Below are 11,168 nucleotides of genomic sequence, written 5' to 3' on the forward strand. Positions count from 1 at the left end.
TTGAGTCAGGAAGGGTCTGGGCATGAGCACACTGTGCTGTGTGCTTGTCAGAGCTGTGTCACCCATGGGCCAAATTCTGATAGCGTGGCCAGCTGAGCCTCAGTCCTTTCTCCCCATCTGACTCACTTCGAGCCCAAGGAAGTGTGGGGCCCTTGTCCCAGGGAGATTAGAAGACGCTGTGGAGGAGAAAAGGCAGCAGGCAGAGGTTCAGGACCCCTCGTGTGCGTCTGGGTGGCTCCCGTGTGAGATCAGGTGTGCCACAGCGCGCCCCATGTCTCTACCACCATTTCTGCACATGGCAAAGCTTGTATCCTACCTGTTAGAAAAGAATGAATAGTGCTGAAAATCTGGCTCTGAACAGCAATTGTGAATTACTGCAGGTGATTTCTGTCCGTCCTTTCAGTCGTGTCGCTGTGTTTACATTGATGCCGATGTGCTTTTCAACAACGTGGCTGTGTTGCTGGATGTTCCCAGTTGAGAAAACGCGTATATAAGCTCGTTGTAAAACCGTGACGCTAAATGCGCCTTCGCTGCTGTTACTGTGACGGCTGGTCTGGCCCACTAGACTGTGAGCTCCTGGGCAGGAACTAGGTTGCATTGACTTCTTTTTTCTAGAGCCCCATGTGGGGCCTTCACATAGTAGGTGCTCAATAAATGTCAAGTGCCCTCCTGGTGTGTTTTCTTGTGTGATGTTTATCAGTGCGAGCTGTTCCCTAGGGCGCAGTTCTCTGCACAGGGGGCTGCCTCGGTGTCTGCGGGTGGCATTCCAGGACTTCAGCCCCACATCCCGGCCAGTCGGGGTCTGCCCAGCCTTGGCCGGGACCCTAGGGACTGTGTGAGTGGCGGTGGCTGGAGGCTGCCCTGTGGCACCTCTGGGCTCCCAGGGAGAGGTGGAGGGAGGGAGCTGAGGGCATGACCCCAGCCGGGGTGCAGAAGGAAGTTTCTGAACTGAGGTGACTGATGGCTTGGGGATGTTGTACCATCCCCCCCACTCCCCCTCCCCCCCACCTGCACAACCAGAGCCACCATCCTGGAGCCACTGCAGCTGTTTGCCCACGACATGAAGAAAGCCTCCATGGCGACTTTCTCCAGGTGCGATGCTGAGAAACAGCCGCTGCCCCTGACTGCTGAGCCACGTTCCTGTGCTCTTGATCCTAATACTCTGTGCTCTGGACTCAGCCAGCCACCTCCTGCCCCTCCCAGTTGCCCTCCTTGGGGTCCAGGGCAAGGAGTAATAGCCCTGGGGGCTAAGCCAGTCTGAGACATGGCAGGGAGAAGCCCGTTCCTTCCTTGAAGAGAAACGAGTGTGGGAGGGTGCGGCTGGGAATGGGGGATGCTGGCTGGGCCCCTGTGCAGCACCCAGTGGCAGCACTGGTCCCCTGCCAGCTCTGTGGCTCCTCAGTCTGGCCTCCCTCTCCCTTTGATAAAACGCAGCAGTCACTTCACCCCACCTCACGCACACACACCTGGGCTGCTCTGTGGCTCAAAGGAGACTGCGTTCGGAGCCATTTGTAAACTGTCACACCCTGCACGCCCCTGAGGTGTGGAAGGATGGGGGCTCAGATGGGAGAGCGCCTCTGATGGGATTGCAGCCTGTCTGTCTGTTCCCTCCCTGAGTCTGGACGGGGATGCCCAGCTGACCTCCCCAAGGCCTCGCCGGCAGGGTGCAGTGCTTGCAGGTGCAGCGACAGGTAAGGTGGCTCCGCAGTACCTGGTGTGTCTGTTCTCCCGCCTCCCTGGGACCAGGTGCTCAGCCCAGAGCCTTCACGCCACTGAATCTGGCCGGTCCCTTTCTCCTCTAGAAGGAACAGCCTGATTTCACGCACAGAACACATCAGCCTCCAGAGAAGGAAGCGGAGCAGGTCTTTTGGGCTCCCCAACACCAACACCAACGCCTCAGGTGTTGGGCCCCACATCTAGGAGGCCCGAGGGAGCAGGGGGCTGGGGCGACCCCCCTGCAGGGCTCAGAGTCCACAGGCATGAATGAGGCTCCCGTGGGCAGGAAGTGTGCTAGGAACTGCAGAGAGCAGACAGGACACCGCCCTGGTCTCTACGTGGTCACCCCAAATGTGCCCATTGTACAAGCGAGGAAACTGAGGCACAGCGAGATGAATGAGGTGACTTGCCTGCCATTCCAGGGCTGGTAAACGAGCAGAGCCGAGCAAGCCCAGGCCACTGACCCCAGAGCTCTTGTCTCCTGTGCTATGCGGCCTGCTTCTGCTTTAGGAAGACTGACACACCCTCTCTTGAGAGCCTGGGCACCTGTGGTAGGATGAGGGTAGGGGTTGAGGGGGCAGGGACTCAGGTGGGAGCCAGGAAGGTCATTCACAATGACAAACCCTCAGCATCTCCTTTGTTCCATGAGATACTGTGATTTATAAGAAATATATGTATTTGGGGCCGGCCGCGTGCCTGAGTGGTTAAGTTCGCACACTCTGCTTCAGCAGCCCAGGGTTTTCACCAGTTCTGATCCTGGGTGTGGACCTAGCACGGCTCATCAAGCCATGCTGAGGCAGCGTCCCTCATAGCAGAGCCAGAGGAACCTACAACTAGAATATATAACTATGTACTGGGGGGTTTGGGGAGAAGAAAAAGCAAGAAAAAAAAAGCCAACAGATGTTAGCTCAGGGCCAATCTTTTTTTTTTTTTTTTAATAGATTTTATTTTCCTTCTTCTCCCCAAAGCCCCCGGGTACATAGCTGTATATTTTCAGTTGTGGATCCTTCTAGTTGTGGCTTGTGGGACGCCGCCTCAGCATGACCTGGTGAGTGGTGCTAGGTTCACGCCCAGGATCCGAACCTACAAAACCCTGGGCCACGGTAGGAGAGCGCACAAACTTAACCACTCGGCCACGGGGCTGGCCCCCAGGGCCAATCTTAAATATATATATATATATATATATATATATGGTCATTCAGATGACCAAAATATATTTCTCAGATACATTTGGCCTTCTTCCACAGTTTCTGGCTCACACCTCCCAAAACCCTTGGAATTTCCTGCGTAATAAGGGGAGGGAGCATCTTTTGTTACGGTATTTGGTCTCTTGTCCTCAGTTCCCAAAAAAACGCTTGAGAGCCATAAAGGTGATGTGAGGGTCTTGATATTCATAACAAGCCCTTTCCACCGTAACTGGGTGTATGTGAATGAGGTGATTTCTGCAAAAGCACCGATGGGGGGCGCTGGTTGCCAGTGGAGCCCACCAGGTGGTTAGAAGGTTAGGACTTTCTGGGGCTGGAGGTTGAATCAGTCACCAACGGCCAGTGATTTAGTCGATCATGCCTATGTCATGAAGCCTCAGTCAAAACTCAAAAGGACAGGATTTGGAGAGCCTCGGGGTTGGTGAGCACGTGGAGGTCTGGGGAGAGTGGCACACCTGGGGAGGGCATGAAGCTCTGCGCCCTTCCCCATAGCTTGCCCTGGGCATGTCTTCCATCTGGCCGTTCTGAGTTGTCTCCTTTTGTAAGAAACCTGTAACGCAATAAGTCAAATGTTTCTCTGCTGTGAGCCGCTCTGGTCAACACCCAAGGAGGAGGTCATGGGAACCTCTGATTTACAGCTAGTCGGTCAGAAGAACAGGTGACACACCCTAGGCTTGTGATTGGCCTTGAAGGGGGAGGGCAGTCTCATAGGACTGAACCCTTAGCCTGTGGAATCTGGTGCTGTCTTCAGATAGATGGTGTCAGAATTGAGTTGAATTGTCGGACACCCAGTTGGTGTCCGAGAATTACTTGTCATATGTGTGGGGAACTGCTCCCCCCATGTTGGAAACTGGATCTCCTAACACCTGTTTGCTCCAGCTCTCTGATGGTGGTGCCCAGGGCCCTTGCCAGGCCGTTTCCAGAGTCACCCAGGTCCTGGCACCTGCTAGGATGGTACCCAGTGCTGACTGAAGGGGCTCACCACAGACGTGGAAGGCTGCTCGTCTCACCTGCCCCTTTTCCAGAAGGGGGCTCCTCGGCCCCTGGCTAGATCCTGACTGCCGGCCCTGGCCTCGCTCAGCAACCTCTGACCCTGGCTCAGACTGGGCTCTGTATCTGGAGGCTACAAAAGCAGGGACTGGGGCCGGCCCCATGGCACAGCAGTTAAGTGCCCACGTTCCACTTTGCCGGCCTGGGGTTTACCGGTTCAGATCCTGGGTGCAGACATGGCACCGCTTGGCAAGCCATGCTGTGGTAGGTGTCTCACATATAAAGTAGAGGAAGATGGGCACGGATGTTAGCTCAGGGCCAGGCTTCCTCAGTAAAAAGAGGAGGATTGGCAGCAGATGTTAGCTCAGGGCTAATCTTCCTCAAAAAAAAAAAAAAAACCACCAGGGACTGGTCCATGATGTCCATGTGAGCTTGGGCTGCTCTAGGCGGCAGGGCATGGCAGGGGGATGGGGCAAGTCTCCTATCCCAGACGCTGCCCTGTCCCCTCCCCGCCCTCTCCTCCACCTGGGGCGGCTCCTCTTGTCCACCGTGGCACCCACATCTTCCTGAGTGAGCGGTTTGCCTCTGAGAGCTTCGCCCACAGCCCTCCAAGGTCAGAACCGTCGTCGAGACAGTGGTTCAGACCTCAGGCTCGAGAGGCCACGCAGACTTGGACCCACAGCTGCGAGCTGGGTGAGACGCATGCGCTGTTCCAGGCGCTGAGAATACAGCGGTGGATGAGAGAGACAGCCCCAGCTCTCCTGGCACCCCGGCTCCCAGGAAGGAGGGTCCCCGGATGTCCAGCTGGGATGAGTGGTAGGGAGAAAAACGGGGCCTGATGGAGAGGCGCTATTTTGTCTTTCTTTCTTTTCTTTGTCTTTTTTGATCATGGACGTTTGCAAACACATCCAAAAGAAGAGAGAAAGACAATGGCATAACGAACCTCATGTATCTAGCTTCAATAAATACAGCCAATTTTGGTTTATCTTTACAGATTTTATTTCTCCTTTTTCTCCCCAAAGCCCCCGGGTACATAGTTGTGTATTTTTAGTTGTGGATCCTTCTAGTTGTGGCATGTGGGACGCCGCCTCAGCATGGCCTGATGAGCGGTGCCATGTCCGCACCCAGGATTCAAACCAGTGAAACCTGGGCCACCAAAGTGGAGTGTGCGAGCTTAACCACTCGGTCTAGGGGCCGGCCCCCTGGTTTATCTTTATCTCCTCTCATCCCCCTCCCTTCTGGATTATTTTAAAGCAAATCCCAGACATTATTTCACTTCATTTGTAAATAGGTCTGTTTGTATCTCTAAGAAATTGAGACTCTGGGGGCCGGCCCCGTCGCCTAGAGAGAGGTTAAGCTCACACTCTGCTTCAGCGGCCTGGGGTTTCACCGGTTCAGATCCTGGGGATGGACATGCACTGCTGGTCAAGCCACGCTGAGGCCGTGTCCCACATGCCACAACTAGAAGGACCCACAACTAAAAATACACAACTATGTACCAGGGGGCTTTGGGAGAAAAAGGAAAAATAAAATCTTTAAAAACTAAAATAAAATAAAATAAAAATATACAACTATGTACCTGGGGGCCTTGGGGATAAAAAGGAAAAATAAAATCTTTAAAATATCAAATCAAATCAAATAAAAATAAAATGAAATAAAAATATACTACTATGTACCAGGGGGCTTTGGGGATAAAAAGGAAAAATAAAATCTTTAAAAAAAAAAAAAATTTTTAGAGGCTGGCCTAGTGGCATAGTGGTTAGGTTCACACACTTCGCTTCAGTGGCTCAGGGTTCGTGGATTTGGACGGACCTGCTCACCACTCATCAAGCTGTGCTGTGATGGCATCCCACATACAAAATAGAGGAAGATGGGCACGGATGTTAGCTCAGGGACAATCTTCCTCACCAAAAAAATAAATAAATTGAACTTACTAAAAAACCACAATTTTAATTGCGCTAAAATACGTATCAGATAAAGTTTCCACATAACCACTTTTACGTGTACAATTCAGTAGTAAGTACATTCACGTTGTTGTCCAAGCAGTCTCCAGGACTCTTCCACGAGTATCTTTCTACAGCTTGTTTGTTTGAACCAGGATCTAAGTAAGGTCCACACATTGCATTTGGTTGATAGGTTTCAACCTGTAACAGCCTTTCTTTCCTCATTTTTTCCTTGTTTTCTTTTTTCTTGTGGAAGAACACAGTGACGTGTTCTGTAGACAGAATTTCCTCCATTCTGGATTTGGCTGATTGCATTGCCGTAATATCATTTGGCGTGTTCATCCAGAAGGATGCAGTTTTTGGGGGTTTTGTGTGTGTGTGTGTGATGAAGATAGGCCCTGAGCTGACATCTGTTGCCCATCTCCCTCCTTTTTTTTTCTCCCCAAAGCCCCAGTACATAGTTGTTTATCCCAGTTGTGAGTCATTCTAGTTCTATGTGGGATGCCACCACAGCATGGCTTGATGAGCAGCGTGTAGGTCCAAGCCCAGGATCCGAACCGGCGAACCCCAGGCCTCTGAAGCCGAGTGCATGAATTTAACCACTCGGACATGGGGCCAGCCCCCAGAAGTATGTGGTTTTGAGATGGAGGCTAGAGAGGGCTTCCTCAGGAGGAGACACTGAAGCAGAGAGAGCCATGCAATTAAGTAGGGAAAGGAGCTCCAGGCCAAGAGGACAAGGGGTGCCAAAGCCCTGTGACTTTCATTCCCGAAGGATTCACAGCCAGCCTGCAGTGTGCCAGGCATGGTTTGAGGCGTCAAGGACTCTGCCAGGAACCGGAAAATGTCCTTGCTCTCCTTGGGGCTGGGGACCTCAGGCACTGTCCTCCAGTGGAGGATGGCAGGTGGGGACAGCAGGAGTGTTCCCAGACAGACACCCTGCCTGCTGGCTCCAGAAGCGACTGCACAGCTTTGGGTATGTGGGGACATCATCTTGGCACACTGGTGAGTGATTGGCTGGCCTGGCCCCCCCACCTCCTCCAAGAGCCAGTTAGAGCCCTGGACACCAGCTGTCCCCTATGCCAGCTCCAAGTCTGAGGCTGCTGCTGGCCCATGCGACATCCCCACGAGATGAGAACTCCTTGAAGGCCAGTCTCCTTCATGCCTCCTATTTCCTAGGAGGCTGCTCCTATTTCCACCAGTCCTTTCTTGCATCCCTTTGCTTATCCTTGGGATCCGAATCAGCATCACCTCCTCTAAGAAGCCTTCCTTGCTGCTCCCTCCAGTCCGCATGCTCCCACAGACCCCAGATCAGCCGCTCTGGGTATCCCCCTCCAAGCGCCATTAAGAACCGCCCACTTCTGCTTTCTCCTTTCCTTCTCACAGGGCATCTGCCAACATGGCAGCCTGGCTCTCCATCCTGGAGGTGGACAGTGACCCTGTGTGGGAGTGTGGGTTGGTCCAAAGGACACCTCCTCCCAGGAGAACAGACTCTGAAGGTGGCCCCCCTCCCTGCTGCCCCTCCCTCCCCCGCACAGCCCCAGGTTGGTTTGCAGTGGTGTCTGTGGGCAGCTGGACCTTCCTACTGCACTGTAGGAACATATGAGCAAGGCTGGCAGGGACACTGTCCCCTTGATCCCAGGCATGAGGCCAGGTCATGGATGAGGAGGGGTAAGAGGGACATTGCTGGTGGGTTAGGGTTTTGGAGAGTATCTAGTCCTTTCGGGCTGCTGTAACGAAACACCGTAGACTGGGTGGCTTATAAATAACAGATATTTATTTCTCAAGGTTCTGGAGGCTGGAAAGTCCAAGATCAAGGTGCTGGCAGATTCCTTGTCTGGTGAGAGCCTGCTTTCTGGTTCATAGATGGCCGTCTTCTCGTGGTCCTCACACAGTGGAAGGGACTAGGGAGCTCTTAGGGGTCTCTCTTTTTTTTTTTTTCTTTTAAGGAAGATGAGCCCTGAGCTAACATCTGCCGCCAATCCTCCTCTTTTTGCTGAGGAAGCCTGGCCCTGAGCTAACATCCATGCCCATCTTCCTTCACTTTATATGTGGGACACCTACAACAGCATGGCTTGTCAAGCGGTGCCATGTCTGCGCCCGGGATCTGGACTGGCCAACCCCGGGCCGCCAAAGCGAAACCTGCGCACTTAACCCCTGCGCCACTGGGCCAGCCTCTTTTATAAGGGCACTAATCCCATCATGAGGGCTCCACCCTCATGACCTGATCGCCTCCCAAAGGCACCACCTCCAAATACCATCCCCTTGAGGGTTAGGATTTCAATCGATGAATCTTGGGGGGACACACATTCGGTCTACAGCATTATAGAGGACCCCAGAGAGAGCAAGGAGTCCAGCTCCCCTCACTGTACAGACAAGGAGCCTGAGGCCCCAGGTGGGGAAGGGAGTTACCTGATGGCTCACGCAATCCATCGGTGACAGAGCTGGGACCAGACGGGCTCTCTTGCTTCTGATCTGGTGGTGTTCTTCTGGGAAGTGGGGAGGATTTAGCAGACAGACTGAACAGAAGACTCGGGGAGGCTGGCTAGAGTTTGCCTGGAAATAACAGCAGCCCACACAAAGCACCGGCCATCCACCAGGTTCTGTCTAAGCATGTTTCATAGATCAACTCATTGCATCCTCACAAATCAACCCTATGAGGTAGGTCGTTTTATTGTCCCCACTTAACAGATGGGAAAGTCGAGGTAGAGAGAGGTTAAGAAAAGCCTAAGATCACGTACCTCCTACGGAGCAGCCTGGCGGCAGGGTCTGTGTTTGCTCGCTGCCCCACACTGCCACCCTCTCACGGGCTGGGGACCCCAAGCATGATGTTCCTGTTCCCACTCCCACTGGCAAGGGACCAAGCTGCTCTGCGCTTCCATTTCAGTATTAGTAAACCAGGGGGAATAACAGTGCCTCCTGCACATTGTTTGAGGATAAATGTGATGATGTCCACACAGTACCCAGCTCTCAATGCATGTCAGCAAAACCAAGACAGAGGATTGAGAGCGGCAGTCCCTGCCCTTGTGTTCACGTCCTGATGATGGTTGGGCAGAGGCACCGATAATAAACATATTCTATTCCATCAATTGTAAGATGCACATTTTTTTCACATTCGACCGTCTCTGGAATGTCCTAAATTCAACATGGCGTATGTCAACGGCAATAAAGCGCGTGCTGGAAATTCAGAGACGTCAAGAAAAATAAAGCTTTGCGAGATGGGAGGGTCTGGCTTCACCCCAGGCATCTGACTCTTGATCAGAGGGCAATTTTGGACCCCTCCTCCCACTCCCACTCCTCCCACTCCTGGCTGCCTGGAACAGCATAGTCTCTGGCCCCTCTGGGTTGGGAGGAGAAAGACGATGATGGGTTGCAGTATTTTGGAGGGGTGAGAATAAGGATGGCTTCCACTCCACACTCTTTCCTCCTCTTACTTCTTTCCTCCCTGCTCATCCTCTAAGGCCCCTTGTGTCTGCTAGGGCTGGGAACCCCATACCCCTTGCCTTCCCCATCCCAGGGGGCATCACAGCCACCCTGGAGCACGGCTCCTCTGGGCTGGTGTCCGCCTGGTCTGGGGCCTGTGGTAGATGCCTTTACCTTTGTGTTTGTTTTGTCTTCAGTTGCTCAGGTCGGAAAGCTTGAAATTATCCTTAATTCCTCCCTCCCACACCCCCTAAGCCAATCCATTAAGAAATCCTGTCCAGGGGCCGGCCTGGTGGCGCAGCAGTTAAGTGTGCACGTTCCGCTTCCGCAGCCCAGGGTTCCCTGCTTTGGATCCCGGGTGCGAACCTGGCACCGCTTGGCAAGCCATGCTGTGGCAGGCATCCCACGTATAAAGTAAAGGAAGGTGGGCACAGATGTTAGCTCAAGGCCAGTATTCCTCAGCAAAAAGAGGAGGATTGGCAGCAGTTAGCTCAGGGCTAATCTTCCTCAAAAAAAAAAAAAGAAAGAAAAAAAGAAATCCTGTCCAGGGGCCGGCCCCATGGCCAAGTGGTTAAGTTTGCGCTCCGCTTTGGCAGCCCAGGGTTCGGATCCTGGGCGCAGACATGGCACCGCTCATCAAGCCACGCTGAGGTGGCATCCCACATGCCACAACTAGAAGGACCCACAACTAAAAATACACAACTGTGTACCGGGGGGGCTTTGGGGAGAAAAAGGAAAAATAAAATCTTTAAAAAAACAAAAGAAATCCTGTCCACTCCACCTTCCAGATATATCCCAAATCTGCTGCTTCTCCCTGCTTTCACTGCTGCCGCCCTCCCACAAACCACCGTAATCTCTTATTTGAATTGTCGTGAAAGCCTCCTTCCTGGTCCCCAGGCTTCCGCTCCTGCCCTGCATCTTCACTCTCTTCTCAACTCAGCAGCCCGTCAGATCATGTCCAGCAGCGGCTCCCCGTCTCACTCCAAAGGAAAGCCAAAGCTGTGCCCTGGCTCCACATCCCCTTTCTGCCCTCTTCTCCACTACTCAGCCTCTCACTCACTCTGCTCCAGTCTCGTTGGCCTTCTTGTTCTTTAAACAACCAGGTTACTCCTGCCTCAGGGCCTTTGCACGTGCCATACCCTCTGCCTAGAAAGTCCTTCCCCTAGATATCCACAGAGCTCACTCCCTCACCTCCTTCAAGTCTTTGCTCAAGTGTCACCTTCTCAGTGACGCCTACACTGACCACCTTAATCCTTCCACTCCACCCCCTCATCCCTGCAATCCTGACCCCCTTTAACTGGCTCTATTTTATTTCCACGACATTTAACACTTACTATTACATCTGTTGTCTGTCTTCCCCCAGTTGTAAGTTCCCCAAGGGCAGAGATCTTTTTTTGTTCATTGATACACCAGAAGAGCCTAGAAGAGTGCCTTGCACATAGTAGGTCCTCAGTAGAGATTTGTCAATGAATAAATATGCAGATTAGAGAGGGGTAAATGTGTGGCAATAATTAATCTTTGAGGGGAACTAGGAGAGCTCAGGGATTTGAGAAGGTGACATTTGAACTGGATCCTAAAGTACGTCCGGAAGCTGAGGTAGGTGACTGGCAATTGATCGGCCTGAACAAGGGCATGGGGGTGAGAGCTTGGTGGCTGGGCAGGCGCCGAGGGAGGTGTCAACCCGTGGCACCTGGTTGGAGAGGATGTTTGCAAGCTAAATTGGGACCAGATTGTGCAAAAGCTTTGAATGCAGGCTAAAGGCTTTTCCTATCTCCAGGACGGGCTGCGAAATGCGTGGGGCCCATTGCACAATGGAAGGGCGGGGCCCCCTGGGTGAAGGTTTCCAGCGAGTGACCGCAGAGCATGACATCAAGCTCAAGGTCCTCCTAAGCCA

Source organism: Equus przewalskii, chromosome 11, assembly GCF_037783145.1.
Source record: "Equus przewalskii isolate Varuska chromosome 11, EquPr2, whole genome shotgun sequence".
Classification (NCBI taxonomy): domain Eukaryota; kingdom Metazoa; phylum Chordata; class Mammalia; order Perissodactyla; family Equidae; genus Equus; species Equus przewalskii.